This window comes from Haliotis rufescens, unplaced genomic scaffold (assembly GCF_023055435.1).
Source record: "Haliotis rufescens isolate VD_foot unplaced genomic scaffold, xgHalRufe1.0.p SCAF_20, whole genome shotgun sequence".
Classification (NCBI taxonomy): Eukaryota; Metazoa; Mollusca; class Gastropoda; order Lepetellida; family Haliotidae; genus Haliotis; species Haliotis rufescens.
In genome coordinates this window covers 16526288-16542640 of record NW_025963891.1, presented here as the reverse complement: position 1 = coordinate 16542640, position 16353 = coordinate 16526288, and the positions used below count along the sequence as shown (strand labels likewise).

Here is a 16353-nt window from a genome sequence, read left to right as displayed (position 1 = left end):
CTTGTTAAACCGGACGATTCTGCGATTTGCCGATACCATCACTGTCCATGACAACCGTTATGTGAGAGAAGAAAGTTTGAGTGTTTAAGGGACAAACCATTTGGTGGGTTGGATGATTTTGTATGAAGTCAAGAATCCCCGTGTTATGGGTTTTCGGACGCTTAAGAAACATTTGTGGTTTTCTCTTCATTCACATCAGCAAATGTAAGACATCTCATTCACTTTTAAAAGACAACCTTCTCTTAAAAATAAGCCATCTTCTAAGTACAGTAAACTACGTTTTTAACGAACTGACAGATATTACGAACTGTTTTGGGATCCCGTCCATTTGCTGTACAGACTGTATATGTACCTATTAGTTCGTTATAACCGTAGTGTACCGTGTTAACAATGTGTTTGTGATACTACCCCCCTCCCCGTTATAGCGCGAGTAATCACGATAAACACGGCTGTCCGAAAACCTATGATCCGACGATGAAACAACATCACAATGGACCTAAAATATCTCTTCCTGCTTTGCTGAGCTAAACAATTCAAGATAACAGGATTTCCTGGTCGACACTCGTACCTACTTACTCTCAACTCTCCACTATACCATACTTGTCTCAAGGGTCACTACAGGGGATCGAGTGGTGAGCATGCTGTCTGTCGAGTACACATATACATAATATAATATACAGTAAACTACGGTTATAACGAACACGCTTATAACGATCTGGCCGATATAACGAACTTATCTTGTAGTCCCGTCTATGTGTTGTATATATGCTGTATATATGCTTATAACGAACTACCGTTATTACGAACTAAAATAAGTGGCCCCTTTGAGTTCGTAATTACCGTAGTTTACTGTATCTGTATTATAATCCCGAATAGATGGACTTCATTTGACCCCAGGCTCCGTGTTACGATACCACCACACCCCTTTTTAAAAGTCACACAGCGTTTGTTTAAAACACACGTAATCCCGAATTTCTCATATCGACGCTGGCACGACAAACATTGTCGGCCATGGGTGAATAGATTTTCCTCCTACAATACCAGATGGTCTCCCTCTTCGTTATCTAAATGTGGTATTTGATTACTGACCTGAATGTGGAGTATAACGTGTTGTTTGATTACCGACCTGCGTGTTGTATCATCGTATCCCAATTGAGTGGAACTATGCTCGTGATACCAATCACTGGATTGTCTGGTCAAGACTCAATTACCTACAGACCGCCGTCATAAAGCTGGCATATTGCTGAGTGTGGCGTAAAACAACAAACAAACAAACATTATCATGTGTTGTTTAATTACCTACCTCGTTGTGCAGTATAACGTGTTGTTTGATTACCGACCTCGTTGTGCAGTATAACGTGTGGTTTGATTACCGACCTCGTTGTGCAGTATAACGTGTTGTTTGATTACCGACCTCGTTGTGCAGTATAACGTGTTGTTTGATTACCGACCTCGTTGTGTAATATAACGTGTTGTTAGATTACCGACCTCGTTGTGCAGTATAACGTGTTGTTTGTTTACCGACCTCGTTGTGCAGTATAACGTGTTGTTTGATTACCGTCCTAGGTGTGTAGTATAACGTATTGTTTGATTACCGACCTCGTTGTGCAGTATAACGTATTGTTTGATTACCGACCTCGTTGTGCAGTATAACGTGTTGTTTGATTACCGACCTCGTTGTGCAGTATAACGTATTGTTTTATTACCGACCTCGTTGTGCAGTATAACGTGATGTTTGATTACCGACCTCGTTGTGCAGTAAAACGTGCTGTTTGATTACCGACCTCGTTGTGCAGTATAATGTGTTGTTTGATTACCGACCTCGTTCTGCAGTATTACGTGTTGTTTGATTACCGACCTCGTTGTGCAGTATAACGTGTTGTTTGATTACCGACCTCGTTGTGCAGTATAAGGTGTTGTTTGATTACCGACCTCGTTGTGCAGTATTACGTGATGTTTGATTACCGACCTCGTTGTGCAGTAAAACGTGCTGTTTGATTACCGACCTCGTTGTGCAGTATTACGTGATGTTTGATTACCGACCTCGTTGTGCAGTAAAACGTGCTGTTTGATTACCGACCTCGTTGTGCAGTAAAACGTGATGTTTGATTACCGACCTCGTTGTGCAGTAAAACGTGTTGTTTGATTACCGACCTCGTTGTGCCGTATAACGTGTTGTGCAATTACCGACCTCGTTGTGCAGTATAAGGTGCTGTTTGATTACCGACCTCGTTGTGCAGTAAAACGTGATGTTTGATTACCGACCTCGTTGTGCAGTATTACGTGATGTTTGATTACCGACCTCGTTGTGCAGTAAAACGTGCTGTTTGATTACCGACCTCGTTGTGCAGTAAAACGTGATGTTTGATTACCGACCTCGTTGTGCAGTAAAACGTGTTGTTTGATTACCGACCTCGTTGTGCCGTATAACGTGTTGTGCAATTACCGACCTCGTTGTGCAGTATAAGGTGCTGTTTGATTACCGACCTCGTTGTGCAGTAAAACGTGATGTTTGATTACCGACCTCGTTGTGCAGTATAACGTGTTGTTTGATTACCGACCTCGTTGTGCAGTATAATGTGTTGTTTGATTACCGACTTCGTTGTGCAGTATAACGTGATGTTTGATTACCGACCTCGTTGTGCAGTAAAACGTGCTGTTTGATTACCGACCTCGTTGTGCAGTATAATGTGTTGTTTGATTACCGACCTCGTTGTGCAGTATTACGTGTTGTTTGATTACCGACCTCGTTGTGCAGTATAACGTGTTGTTCGATTACCGACCTCGTTGTGTAGTATAACGTGTTGTTTGATTACCGACCTCGTTGTGCCGTATTACGTGATGTTTGATTACCGACCTCGTTGTGCAGTATAATGTGTTGTTTGATTACCGACCTCGTTGTGCAGTATAATGTGTTGTTTGATTACCGACCTCGTTGTGCAGTATAATGTGTTGTTTGATTACCGACCTCGTTGTGCAGTATAATGTGTTGTTTGATTACCGACCTCGTTGTGCAGTATAATGTGTTGTTTGATTACCGACCTCGTTGTGCAGTATAATGTGTTGTTTGATTACCGACCTCGTTGTGCAGTATAATGTGTTGTTTGATTACCGACCTCGTTGTGCAGTATAACGTGTTGTTTGATTACCGACCTCGTTGTGCAGTATAATGTGTTGTCCGACTGCCATATGTCAGTATGTCACTATTGATACTTAGTTCACTGTTACCCAATCGATAATTAAATAAAAAAGACAATTCGGCTTCTCACAGCCCAGTACAAGATCGATATGTTTGACTTATTTGCGTCTTAGAAAGTCATGCTTCTTTGTTGAGCAAATCTTCCCGAGTTATATACCCCAAACGCCTCTCAACATGTGTGACAAAACCAGTTTCCACAGCCGTTCCTCAAGTTGATAGTTAAAAGTATTATGCATGAATTTTTTATCGTTTCTCGTCTAATCGCAAAACCGGTGAGAAAGAAAAATGATGCATGTCTGTACGTATGCATAAAAAACAAATTGACACCAAAGCAGATTTCGAATTAATGCATATTATATTCTGTTTATCTGACAGTAAAGAATCAACTTAAAGAGATGTTTCAATTCACAGTAGTAAAATCTTTATAAAAAGTACGTTGAACTTACAGAATTAAAAATACATATCCCTTAGGGGTATTAATCTTCACATTGCTGTCTCAGAGTCAAGGCAAAAAATGAAAAGTCAAAAGTGGATGCCACAAATGTAAGGACCCTACACAAGAATCACTCTAACCATGTAGCAGAGATTGCATGGGAACTGATGTATATCCTATTAGGAAACAAAACAACAAAAAACACAACATTCCCATGCACAGTGTGTAAATAGTCATGCAAAGAACGTCATGTTAACACATGCCCATTAGTACGTCCTTGTCTATGTTCAATTTGGTAATACATTAAACTCGTGAACTGTATTATCTCGAGTTATCGTTCATTTGACGTAACTGCATGGTCCCGATGATGGTCTGAAATCGACACTCAGCCTCTCCCGAAATACAGATACCTCGACATGTATGTGATGGCAACACGTCGAGTTAACTGTCACTATTTCTTTTACGAACATGTCAAGTTAAAAGTCACTATTGTTTCCTTTAGGAACACGTCGAGTTCAAAGCCACTGTTGTTTCCTTTATGAACACGTCGAGTTTACTATCTCTGTTTCCTTGATGAACACGTCGAGTTAACTGTCACTATTGTTTCCTTGATGAACACGTCGAGTTAAAAGTCACCATTCTTTCTTTACGAACACGTCGAGTTAAAAGTCATTGTTTCCTATACGAACACCTCGAGTTAAAAGTCACAGTTTGTTTCCCTATTTGGACACGTCAATTTAACTGTTACTATTTTGTTCCTTTATGAACACGAGGCTAGCAAAGATGAACCAGAAAATTAACTATTTCCATGGTAATGATCATCTGGGCACTTCCACTAGGCAATTATTCTTACAAGTCATATACGAACACGCAAAACACATAACTCACACATTTGACTGTACGCACCTACAGGTTTATCTGATAAATATATGCTTGTGTACGATTTCGTATTTGCATAAACCTTGCGTCTCCATTGTGCTATGAACGTTTCTTTCATTCCAAAATAAATGCTGTTTGTTTAATAAATGCACAGCAAACAGTTCACTTTAGATATTTACATTGCTAAAAGCGCCAGGCGTGAACACTTTACAGTAAGGAACGTTTTGTTGTGAAATTGATCAATAAAACATCAATAAAACGTCCTGTCATCAAATATCCGCACACCTACTGCAAGGGTACACTTTGTAAGGGGCCAGATAGCCAGGTTACCTTCACTGTAGTACAAGTCCTCGGTGAGGGGACCCTTTTCAATTTCACATAATTAGTCAGATAATGTCACGTAGTCCAAGACTGACCGGTTGTTTGCGCGAGGATGAGTAATTCGATGTCCCTGGAGAGCGGTCAGTCTCGTCCACTGTTAGAGCGCTCCCATGGGTGTACGTGGCCAGGTCGGGTCAACTCATGACATTAGTCGTGGAGACAATAGTATGTCGCTAAGTGACTTTTAAGCGCTATTTCAACACGTGAAGAAGCCTCGTTGTGTAGATTGCAGTTGTACTGGCGAGTGCTTTCAATGCAGGAACGAGACACAATTTATTTGTTTGTCGTAGGTCGTGTCCACAGAAGCTACTTAGTTAGTCGCGTGTGTGGCATTCCCTTTAACTTGTGTAATTAATGCAGGTTCTGCAGACATAACAATCAAGGGGCTAGGATATGGCTTTATAACGCAGACTTTCCAAACCCGAGGCGAACATCTTATATAATTAAGGATGTGGCCTCTCTATACCTTCCTCTCCGTCAACACAGCAATAGATGGATTTTGGTCATATAACAAGTTTGTTTTTTTACCACCTTTTTAACCAAGAAATGGCAGGTAGATCGAAGTGTAATTCACTTTTGTACTTTGATTTACAACCATCCTAAATGGACCACTGTCTCTTCAATGTTCAAACCTTCGCACGACAGGTTTTCCCCAAGTTTGTAAAATGACGAACAGTTGTGCTGTGCTTCAGGATGGGTGGCATCAAAAAGTGCATGATGGAAACTAAATTACGAACTCGGAATTAAATATTGCATGCAAAATAAAATAAAATCTCAAGGACCGGGACACTTTTGGGTAAGGTCTGTGTTGAGGAATAGAGCAGCCATCAACATCCTTGACATTCGAATCACGGATCATGCTTCTGCTTGAGCCCTGTTCAGAACGACTTCAGGCCCAGCTAACCGGGGAATCTAACACAGGATTATAGAGGCTAAAAGATAGGTGTTTTTATGCATAAACTAAAGAAGAAGCATAAATATTTATTTACTGGAATGGCTAAAATGCACAAGAGAAAAAGAATATATTAAAACATGATTAAAGTAACAAAGAGTCTTCTCTATTCGCCTCTGCCGCCCCAACCTGATTACATGTAGTTGATAGTTAAGGACGAAAATTATTATTTTCAAAGAAATTCTGCATTTCCAGATGACGTCATGTATATAATATAAAGAACACCCCCCCCCCCCCCCCCAAAAAAAAAAAAAAAAACCCAAAAAAAACCCAACCAAAAACAACAACAAACAAACAAACAAAAACAATTTAAAAAAATCGTTGTTCGCTAATGTATTACTTCGGTATATTTCCGCACCGTTCAGATCACCACAAGAAAACCTAAGTTAACCGTTGCCGACAAAACGCCTTATTGAACAGTATCTGCTATATATAGAGAATCTCACCCAAGTGTCTTTTGATATCAAATATATCAATACGAGTTGATAAAAGTGGGAAAACTCCGAGGCTTGCCGAGGATTTTTTCCACTTTTATCAACGAGTGTTGATATATTTGATATCAAAAGACACGAGGGTGAGATTTTATTTATCATCCAACATCATTCTTCCAACTTTTTCAGTTTGTAGAAAGTTATAAGCAGTGTCTTAAGTGTAAAAAGCACTACTAACAGCTTCAGTAGCAGAGTCATTAGTGATGTCATTTGATTGTGACGTCATGGTAACCAATGATGTCACAATGGTCTGCAAAGCATTGTGATGCAATTTCATTGCAGCGATATCTACAGTATAGATATCGCTTGATCTCACCCAAGCGATATCTCCTGTGGGAGCCAGTTTTGGATGATAAATATCAGTTACATCTATATAGAGAATATAAAGAAATGCACAGAGCCCAGGGTAGCTGCATCTAATTGTAACTTGCGGCGTGACGTAACATACATTCACTGGCGCCTTCGATAGCCTTAGAGACCGCCTCCGTGGTCTAGTGGTAGAGCGTCCGCCCGGAGAGCGGAAGGTCCGGGGTTCGAAGGTACTTGTTGTTACCCTGTCTGGCGCTCGGCATTAAGGGGCTAAAACAAGGACTGGTCGGCTCGGAGTCAGTATACTGTGTCTGAGTGGGATATTCATGTTAAACTGCGGCATGGTATCTCCGTGAGCCAGCACTATAAATCGGCATCAGTCCGGACTAGTACAAGCAGCCACACAAACACACACACGTACATGCACGTCGCTATATAAGTGCAATAATCTTGGACGCGACGTTAAACCCCATTTTACCTCACACCTCGATGGCCTTAGGCAAAGTACACAGACACCGATTGCAACACTTCTACAGTTAGTGAAAGATTCCAAAAGAATTTGACGTGCTCCCACCAGGGCGAACATACTCTCCCTGAACAAGCCGTCATTACTTCAGGATTAGAATGATCCGATTACATATATGATGCATACAGGTCACTAGTAACTATTGTCCGAATGGCCACAGACACGAATAGAGCTGTCCATCTCTTACCATGAGTTTTAAAGTAATTGATAACAATACCCATACTGCGTGATGCTGAGGAGATGTGATCATCTCAACTCCTGAACAAGGCATTGCTGATTCAGTTATTTAAATGACGTTACAGAGTTAACAGTAGTCCTGCACCATGACCGTGGAATATATTTATTTTATGAAAAAAACATAATCTAGAAATGCATACAAAAGCAAGTCTAGCCAGCTCAAGCTAGCTCTATTCGAAATCAGCATAGGGAATTTTATTTTTATTTTTAGAGTCAAGAAGGATATTGTGTAATATAAGATTTCAGAGACTAAATGTTAGTCTAAGTTAACAGTAGTATCACATAAAATCAGTAGTAGGCACATAAAATATTGTTTAATGTTGTCTCAACAAAATATGCATCGATGGGTGAAATACCAGCATCAAACTAGTGTATTCACAAAGCCTCTTAAAATTCACTTAAGCCTTAGCAATTATTAAGTTCACTTTAATTGGTTTTTTTATTCAAACATTATTGAGGTCTAAGGATGTTAGTGAGTATAGCCTTCGGGCTTTCCATCACGTAAAGCGGTTTCAACTAAACATTTTCTTAGATTTTCGTTCCTTCAAACACCGAATTTTAATTTCGTCTGAGAACCTTCTTAGCTTGAGAATATATCTTAGCTAAGAACTATACTTAGTCTGACTAGGGGCGATGGGGTAGCATAGTGGTTAAAGCGTTCGCTCGTCACACCGAAGACCCGGGTTCGATTCCCGACATGGGTACAATGTGTGAAGCTCATTTCTAGAGTCCCCCGCCATGTTATTGCTGGAATATTGCTTAAAGCGGCGTAAAGGCACTCACTTTAAGGACACGTAATTATAAAAAATGCCAAGAGCTACAGAGTAGCAATTAACATCATCGTATCTTGCTGGCCATTCATGGAGCAACATAAATAATACATATTACATACACACCTGCATGTGACTAATTGACCTGTTGCCGTGATATGTATGTATGTAAGTACATTATTGCGGAGTTCGGTGTAAAATAATTCGCGGAGAAAGCAGATCACTTAGTTAATCACAGCTTCCCAGCCATCAGTCAGTCCACCGATAGGGATATGAAAGCATGTTTGTGTCTCAATTTTGTACAAGACAAACAGCATTATACTTCAATTTCAATTAATATTTGTATAAATATTTACTCTGCACGAGACCCCACGCTCTGGCGAGATCTGGTGTACGGGGTGCGGACTCTGGGGAGACAGACATGTGTTATTAGCATCCACACTTATCCATTGCTGTGAATTAAGAAACTTTAACCAACCATTCGGAGACAAACTTGTGTTTAAAACAGTTTAAAATAGCTGAAATTCGACACAATTATGTATAAGAGTGAACAAACATCATGGATCGGACTAATCAACTTCCAAGACACCGAGCACTTTACATAATTATTTCTATCGGGTTTATATGCAACATCGCAAACTCAGCGGTGGTGGTGTAATGATATCAACCTTTGAAAAGCGTTTGTTTCACTTTACAGCACACACATTTGTGCAGGGTTGTTAGACTTTTACAGATCTCCTCAAATTCCTTTCGGCACATAACTGTTTTTAATAATCAGAAACCGACACGTTCTTTGAAAACAATTTAATGTCTTCTAAATATATACATAGCATTACTATTTAAAAAAACCAACAACCAAAAAACATGTGTCACTGATGTAGCATAATGTTACAATATTTCGTGACTGACGATTTTCTAATTTGCTTTTTTGTAACGTTTGGACTGTTTTTCACATGACGGGAGTATGACTTGCCTTTATTTGCTGCGATTATAACCGTTGATCGTATAATAATCTTAACACTATATTAATATTTCCGTGTGTTATGTGCAAAGTAACAGCATTTATACGTCACCACTAATCTCTAGCAGTCTCTAAACCACGTAAGGTAAGTCTTTGATGTTCGCTTGGTAGCATGACCTATCCATATTAGTTCAGTACATCCGCTTGGTTAAGAACCGCTCTCCTCCGGAACCATTCGGCATCAATTCTCTCAGTTCCTATGAAAACTGAAATCACATTTATGTTTGAATGATCAACTCTTCGACTGTATCGTGTGATTAATGTGCCCTCCCATGTGGATGGTGGGCATATCAATCTATTTAAAGGGATAGGACAAACACTTATTTCCACTTAACTGTAGACACAAGGCCATGCTCGGTAGAGATCTCTCTAGCCTTACCAAATAAGGCTGATTCCCCCAGAACGCATCTGCTAGCTAACGCCAACTGGAATCGCTTAGGCTGACTGACTCACTCCCCAATACCATCGTATCTTCTATGATCAATATTTATAACGCTCAGGGGGCATAAACGGGAAAAGGGGAGCCCAGTCCTGTTTTAACCCCTGCAAAATGTTTTACGGTAATTAAGAGATAAATATTTTATAAATTCATAGTCCCTAATGATTTTTAACACCAAAATATGAATATAATCCCGTAATGGATTGACCATATTTTTTCATGTAAACTTGGGATTTGGCATTTGTGTGATGGGTTTTTAATGGAATGCACTGTATTGATTGTTAGAAGAGCCACCCACCGAGGGTACAAGGGATGCCGATTACGCCATAATTGTTCTGCGACAGTTCCGTTCTGCTTGAAAGATTCGATTGAGACAAAATGCTCACTGAGTAATCACCTCTATCACGATGAACTGAGACCTTTCCATACATTGATAACACAGATTACTCTGAAAAAACCCTACCTGTTACAGCATGCTTAAGTCTCACTTAAAAGAAATGTCCTTTTTTGTCCGACTCTCGATTAGCGTTTTAGTAAGCATGTAATACACCAGCAGGATTGACGTTAACTTTGATGAGGCCAAAGCATTTCTATTTATTGTTTCACATGGTTGTGTTGGAGGATGAATTCATGGATGTCGCTTTTTGAAAACAATTATGCTCTGACAGAATACCGCTTTACAAACCACCGTGATATAAACTAGAAATACCACGAAACGACCTCTAATCACTTCACTCCGAAAAACATCAGACCAAATTGGACTTATTTTTTAAAATGAAAATACAGGGAATTATATAAGCCAGAGAGTCAGTTCTCAGAATTATTCCAGACACTGTTTTTTTCTTGAAAAAATCCTATTCCCCGCTGTAAATGAAGTAATTCAATTAAGAATGCGCTTCCACAAAACATAATTAGATTGTGGCTTATTTTGATGAAGTGAAGAAAGTTTCAACTAGATGTGTTCATTCTTTTAGAAAGAAACTCAACGCATCTGGTACCATCTGGACATTTGCCAAACGACCTGCTTTGAGGCTAATTTAAATATTAACAAACGACCGGCTTGGATGGTAATTTAAATATTAACAAACGACCTGATTGGAGGCTAACTCTCATTTCATCTTGATTAATCTGCGTACATCACTGGATTGACTAAGATCATAAATAACACTTTTTATTTACACAATCTAATATAAAAATATAGCAAAGAGAACTGGTACTGTCAAGACTTGAAAAAACGCCACTAATATCATACATATATGGCAATATAATAATAATAATAATAATAATAATAATAATAATAATAATAACAACAACAACAACAACAATAACAATAATAATGATGATGATGATAATAATAATAATAAAATAAAAATAAAAATAATAAAAGTAATAAAAATAATAAAAATAACAACAACAACAACAATAATAATAATAAAAATAAATAAAAAATTAATAATATATGCATTTGTATAGCACAGCATGCACTGTGCATAAGTGCTCTTTATCCCCTGGGAACCCCACCATATAGCCGTATTCTTCTTGGAATCTCACTATTGAGCCATAGTCCTCTGCAACCCACAGTACAGACACATTTCATTGGAAATCTCACTGTAGAACCATATACCCCCGGAATCCCCTACATCTATACATATTCCATTGGAAACCCGATATAGAACCATATTCCTTGGAAACCCCACCATGCTGCCATCTAAATCCAAGAAACCCACCATAGACCATATTCCACTCAGAACCACTCCAACATTGCCATGCATCTATCTGGAAATACTATCTACCCCCTCGAAACCATAAAAAGCCATAAGTCCCAAAGAACCCTCCATGTTGGTTTCCATAGAAACTAGAGTAACGCACGGTAGTGACACCTGATGCCCGACGATACCATAATCCGAACACTAGTTTCTGTGATGATCCAACAAAGATGATGCTGCGATTTAATATTGTTTTGTATGCCATGTTCACATAACTGTTTGAAGACGATATCACTTTGACTCAGTTTAATTTGAATTTGCCGTCTATAGTTAACAATATTATATCTTAGCCCCCAGGCTTTAGCTGAGCATAACAATGACAAGCTGCTTTTTTTTGTAATTTCCGTTTCACTATTGTTACAGAATATATTCAAATAATTTGTTATTCCTTCAAAATGAGTCATTGTTGATCAAGGTAGCTTGGTGTTTTTCTGTTAATCAGTGACATATAGTATATGGGTCTTTTTACATTCAGTGAGACAGTGGAACAAGTATCGCAATTCTACGTACAATGATGTGCACCGTCAGCAATATTACAGGTGCACATCGTGGTAAAACTGGGGATCAGACACACATTGACCAGTAGTGGACTGCACAGGCAACGACCCAGGACAATTGTAACCGCGCCATAATTGATGGCTTCATGTTTAATTGCATGTTGTATAACGCCGTACACATTGAAGCTGTATTACTGCGGGCTGTAAATAATCAAGTGTGTATCAGACATTTCAGTGGTTGATATTATGAATCTGATTCTTCACGGCACGATGACAATCAACCAAGCCCGCTCCACTACGCCGTACAATAAGCATCTAATCTAACCCCAAATCTCCACGGAAACCATCCCGTTTAAAGGCACCCCCACGCTACCCTTTACAAATACTCAACGTGTTATCATGGACCAACGTCGGGGCCATTGGGATGAAAGTTAGTGAGTGTGGTTTTGTGCCACCCATCAGGAATTGTGTATCAACGCTGACTACAAGCATGGCTTTATTTGATTGTTTCTTTGAAATCGAACCTTGCACAAGTAGAGTGCGCTTTACCTTCTACACTCTGCACTCGGCATTGTATTTACATCACGTAAGGAAAACAACCAAGGTATTTATTGTTCTCATCTTTGGAATCGAGTGTGAAACTTGGTTTAAGTGTGAAGGGCAAACGCCTTACCCGCTAGGCTACCTAGACCCTCCTGGGGACATGTTATGGTTTTGTAATGAACCCTCTGGTAGAGTGAGTGAGTGAGTTGGGTTTAACGCCGCTTTTAACAGTATTCCAGTCATACGCGGCGTGTCAGCTTAATGTGGGAGGAAAGCCCGAAGTGATGCAGGTGTCAGACACCCACGAGCACGGGTATGGTGCTGACAAACCTAGAAACATAATTGGGGCGAACCGGGATTCGAACCCACAATCATAGGTTTCTGACGTGCCCAAGGGACGCAACTCTGCACAGCGAATCGCGACGCCTTAGACGACTGGGCCACCCATGCCCCTCCCTCTGGTAGAAACCCGGAGACTAGAATATATTAATTGAAAGAGTACCTTGCAGCAGGCTGTATACCAGCGACTTAATCTCATAACTAGCAGCTGACAAGGGTGTACTTCATTGAACGTGTCCATGTATATATGATCGGCGTAGGCACTGGCAGGGTCGCCATGATATTACCACAATGGGAATACACGTCTGCCATGACTGAATTGATTCATATGATTCATGCTAGACGGGAAGTAGTTTTTCGAACAGTCCATTTCATTACAACAGCTGTTGTCCTTACTGTCTGGTGGTCAATGGCAATGTATATATCAAAATATAATGATAATTGTTCGGTCGAGCTGTCGTAAAATTGGCAATAATGTTCAGGAATATATGCAGCTATGGAAACACACATACTGATGCAAACTGAATCAGGTAGTTATCAACTCTTGACTGAATAAGTCTTACTCCAAGGTCAGATAAGCTATCCATGGGAGAGACGATAGGAGACATGTCTTTGTAACCACCAGTTTAATGAATATTTACTCGGTTACGTACATAAGGAACACAAAGTATTTGCGTTCTAGCATCTAGACGTGTCAGGGCGTTGTGTCTGATGGAGTGAGTATCTAGTCCTGTCAGGGCGTTGTGTCTGATGGAGTGAGTATCTAGTCCTGTCAGGGCGTTGTGTCTGATGGAGTGAGTATCTAGTCCTGTCAGGGCGTTGTGTCTGATGGAGTGAGTATCTAGTCTTGTCAGGGCGTTGTGTCTGATGGAGTGAGTATCTAGTCATGTCAGGGCGTTGTGTCTGATGGAATGAGTATCTAGTCCTGTCAGGGCGCTGTGTCTGATGGAGTGAGTATCTAGTCCTGTCAGGGCGCTGTGTCTGATGGAGTGAGTATCTAGTTATGTCAGGGCGTTGTGTCTGATGGAGTGAGTATCTAGTCCTGTCAGGGCGTTGTGTCTGATGGAGTGAGTATCTAGTCCTGCCAGGGCGTTGTATCTGATGGAATGAGTATCTAGTCCTGTCAGGGCGCTGTGTCTGATGGAGAAAGTATCTAGTCCTGTCAGGGCGTTGTGTCTGATGGAGTGAGTATCTAGTCCTGTCAGGCGTTGTGTCTGATGGGGCAAGTATCTAGTCCTGTCAGGGCGCTGTGTCTGATGGAGTGAGTATCTAGTCCTGTCAGGTCGTTGTGTCTGATGGAGTGAGTATCTAGTTATGTCAGGGCGTTGTGTCTGGTGGAATGAGTATCTAGTCCTGTCAGGGCGTTGTATCTGATGGAATGAGTATCTAGTCCTGTCAGGGCGCTGTGTCTGATGGAGTGAGTATCTAGTCCTGTCAGGGCGTTGTGTCTGATGGAGCGAGTATCTAGTCCTGTCAGGGCGTTGTGTCTGATGGAGTGAATATCTAGTCCTGTCAGGGCGCTGTGTCTGATGGAGAGAGTATCTAGTTATGTCAGGGCGTTGTGTCTGATGGAGTGAGTATCTAGTCCTATCAGGGCGTTGTGTCTGATGGAGTGAGTATCTAGTCCTGTCAGGGCGTTGTGTCGTGTAGAGTGAGTATCTAGTCCTGTCAGGGCGCTGTGTCTGATGGAGAAAGTATCTAGTCCTGTCAGGGCGCTGTGTCTGATGGGGAAAGTATCTAGTCCTGTCAGGGCGTTGTGTCTGATGGAGTGAGTATCTAGTCCTGTCAGGGCGTTGTGTCGTGTAGAGTGAGTATTTAGTCCTGTCAGTGCGTTGTGTCTGATGGCAGAAAGTATCTAGTCCTGTCAGGGCGTTGTGTCTGATGGAGAGAGTATCTAGTCCTGTCAGGGCGTTGTGTCTGATGGAGTGAGTATCTAGTCCTGTCAGGGCGTTGTGTCTGATGGAGAGAATATCTAGTCCTGTCAGGGCGTTGTGTCTGATGGAATGAGTATCTAGTCCTATCAGGTCGTTGTGTCGTGTAGAGTGAGTATCTAGTCCTGTCAGTGCGTTGTGTCTGATGGAGAAAGTATCTAGTCCTGTCAGGGCGTTGTGTCTGATGGAGAGAGTATCTAGTCCTGTCAGGGCGTTGTGTCTGATGGAGTGAGTATCTAGTCCTGTCAGGGCGTTGTGTCTGATGGAGAGAATATCTAGTCCTGTCAGGGCGTTGTGTCTGATGGGGTGAGTATCTAGTCCTATCAGGGCGTTGTGTCTGATGGAGTATCTACTTCTGTCAGGGCGCTGTGTCGTGTAGAGTGAGTATCTATTCCTCAGAGGGCATTGTGTATGATGGAGTGATTATGGCGTTGTATCTGATAGACTGGTACAGATAAACGTACACACTGCTTCACACGTACACGGGGTACTTATGACGGACACATCTACACCCGGGTACAGATAAACGTACACACTGCTTCACACGTACACGGGGTACTTATGACGGACACATCTACACCCGGGTAAAGATAAACATACACACTGCTTCACACGTACACGGGGTACTTATGACGGACGCGCCTGCACCCAGGTACAGATAAACGTACACACTGCTTCACACGTACACGGGGTACTTATGACGGACACATCTACATCCGGGTACAGATAAACGTACACACTGCTTCACACGTACACGGGGTACTTATGACGAACACGCCTGCACCCTGGTACAGATAAACGTACACACTGCTTCACACGTACACGGGGTACTTATGACGGACACGCCTGCACCCGGGTACAGATAAACGTACACACTGCTTCACACGTACACGGGGTACTTATGACGGACACATCTACACCCGGGTACAGATAAACGTACACACTGCTTCACACGTACACGGGGTACTTATGACGAACACGCCTGCACCCTGGTACAGATAAACGTACACACTGCTTCACACGTCCACGGGGTACTTATGACGGACACGCCTGCACCCTGGTACAGATAAACGTACACACTGCTTCACACGTACACGGGGTACTTATGACGGACACGCCTGTACCCTGGTTCAGATAAACGTACACACTGCTTCACACGTACACGGGGTACTTATGACGGACACGCCTGTACCCTGGTTCAGATAAACGTACACACTGCTTCACACGTACACGGAGTACTTATGACGGACACATCTACACCCTGGTTCAGATAAACGTACACACTGCTTCACACGTACACGGGGTACTTATGACGGACACGCCTGCACCCTGGTACAGATAAACGTACACACTGCTTCACACGTCCACGGGGTACTTATGACGGACACGCCTGTACCCTGGTTCAGATAAACGTACACACTGCTTCACACGTACACGGGGTACTTATGACGGACACGCCTGCACCCGGGTACAGATAAACGTACACACTGCTTCACACGTACACGGGGTACTTATGACGGACACGCCTGCACCCTGGTACAGATAAACGTACACACTGCTTCACACGTACACGGGGTACTTATGACGGACACATCTACACCCGGGTACAGATAAACGTACACACTGCTTCACACGTACAC

General features: G+C 41.6%; 1 protein-coding gene across 1 annotated transcript in view; it reads left to right on the top strand.

Annotated features, from left to right (window-relative positions):
* Positions 1–557: 557 nt before the first annotated feature.
* LOC124132531 (lysosomal alpha-mannosidase-like) overlaps positions 558–16353 on the top strand; it is an 85000-nt gene continuing 69204 nt past the window's right edge. Inside the window, exon 1 of the mRNA XM_046496477.2 lies at positions 558–632. The gene's annotated coding sequence lies outside the window, so the exon portion shown is untranslated. The remainder of the gene's footprint in view (positions 633–16353) is intronic.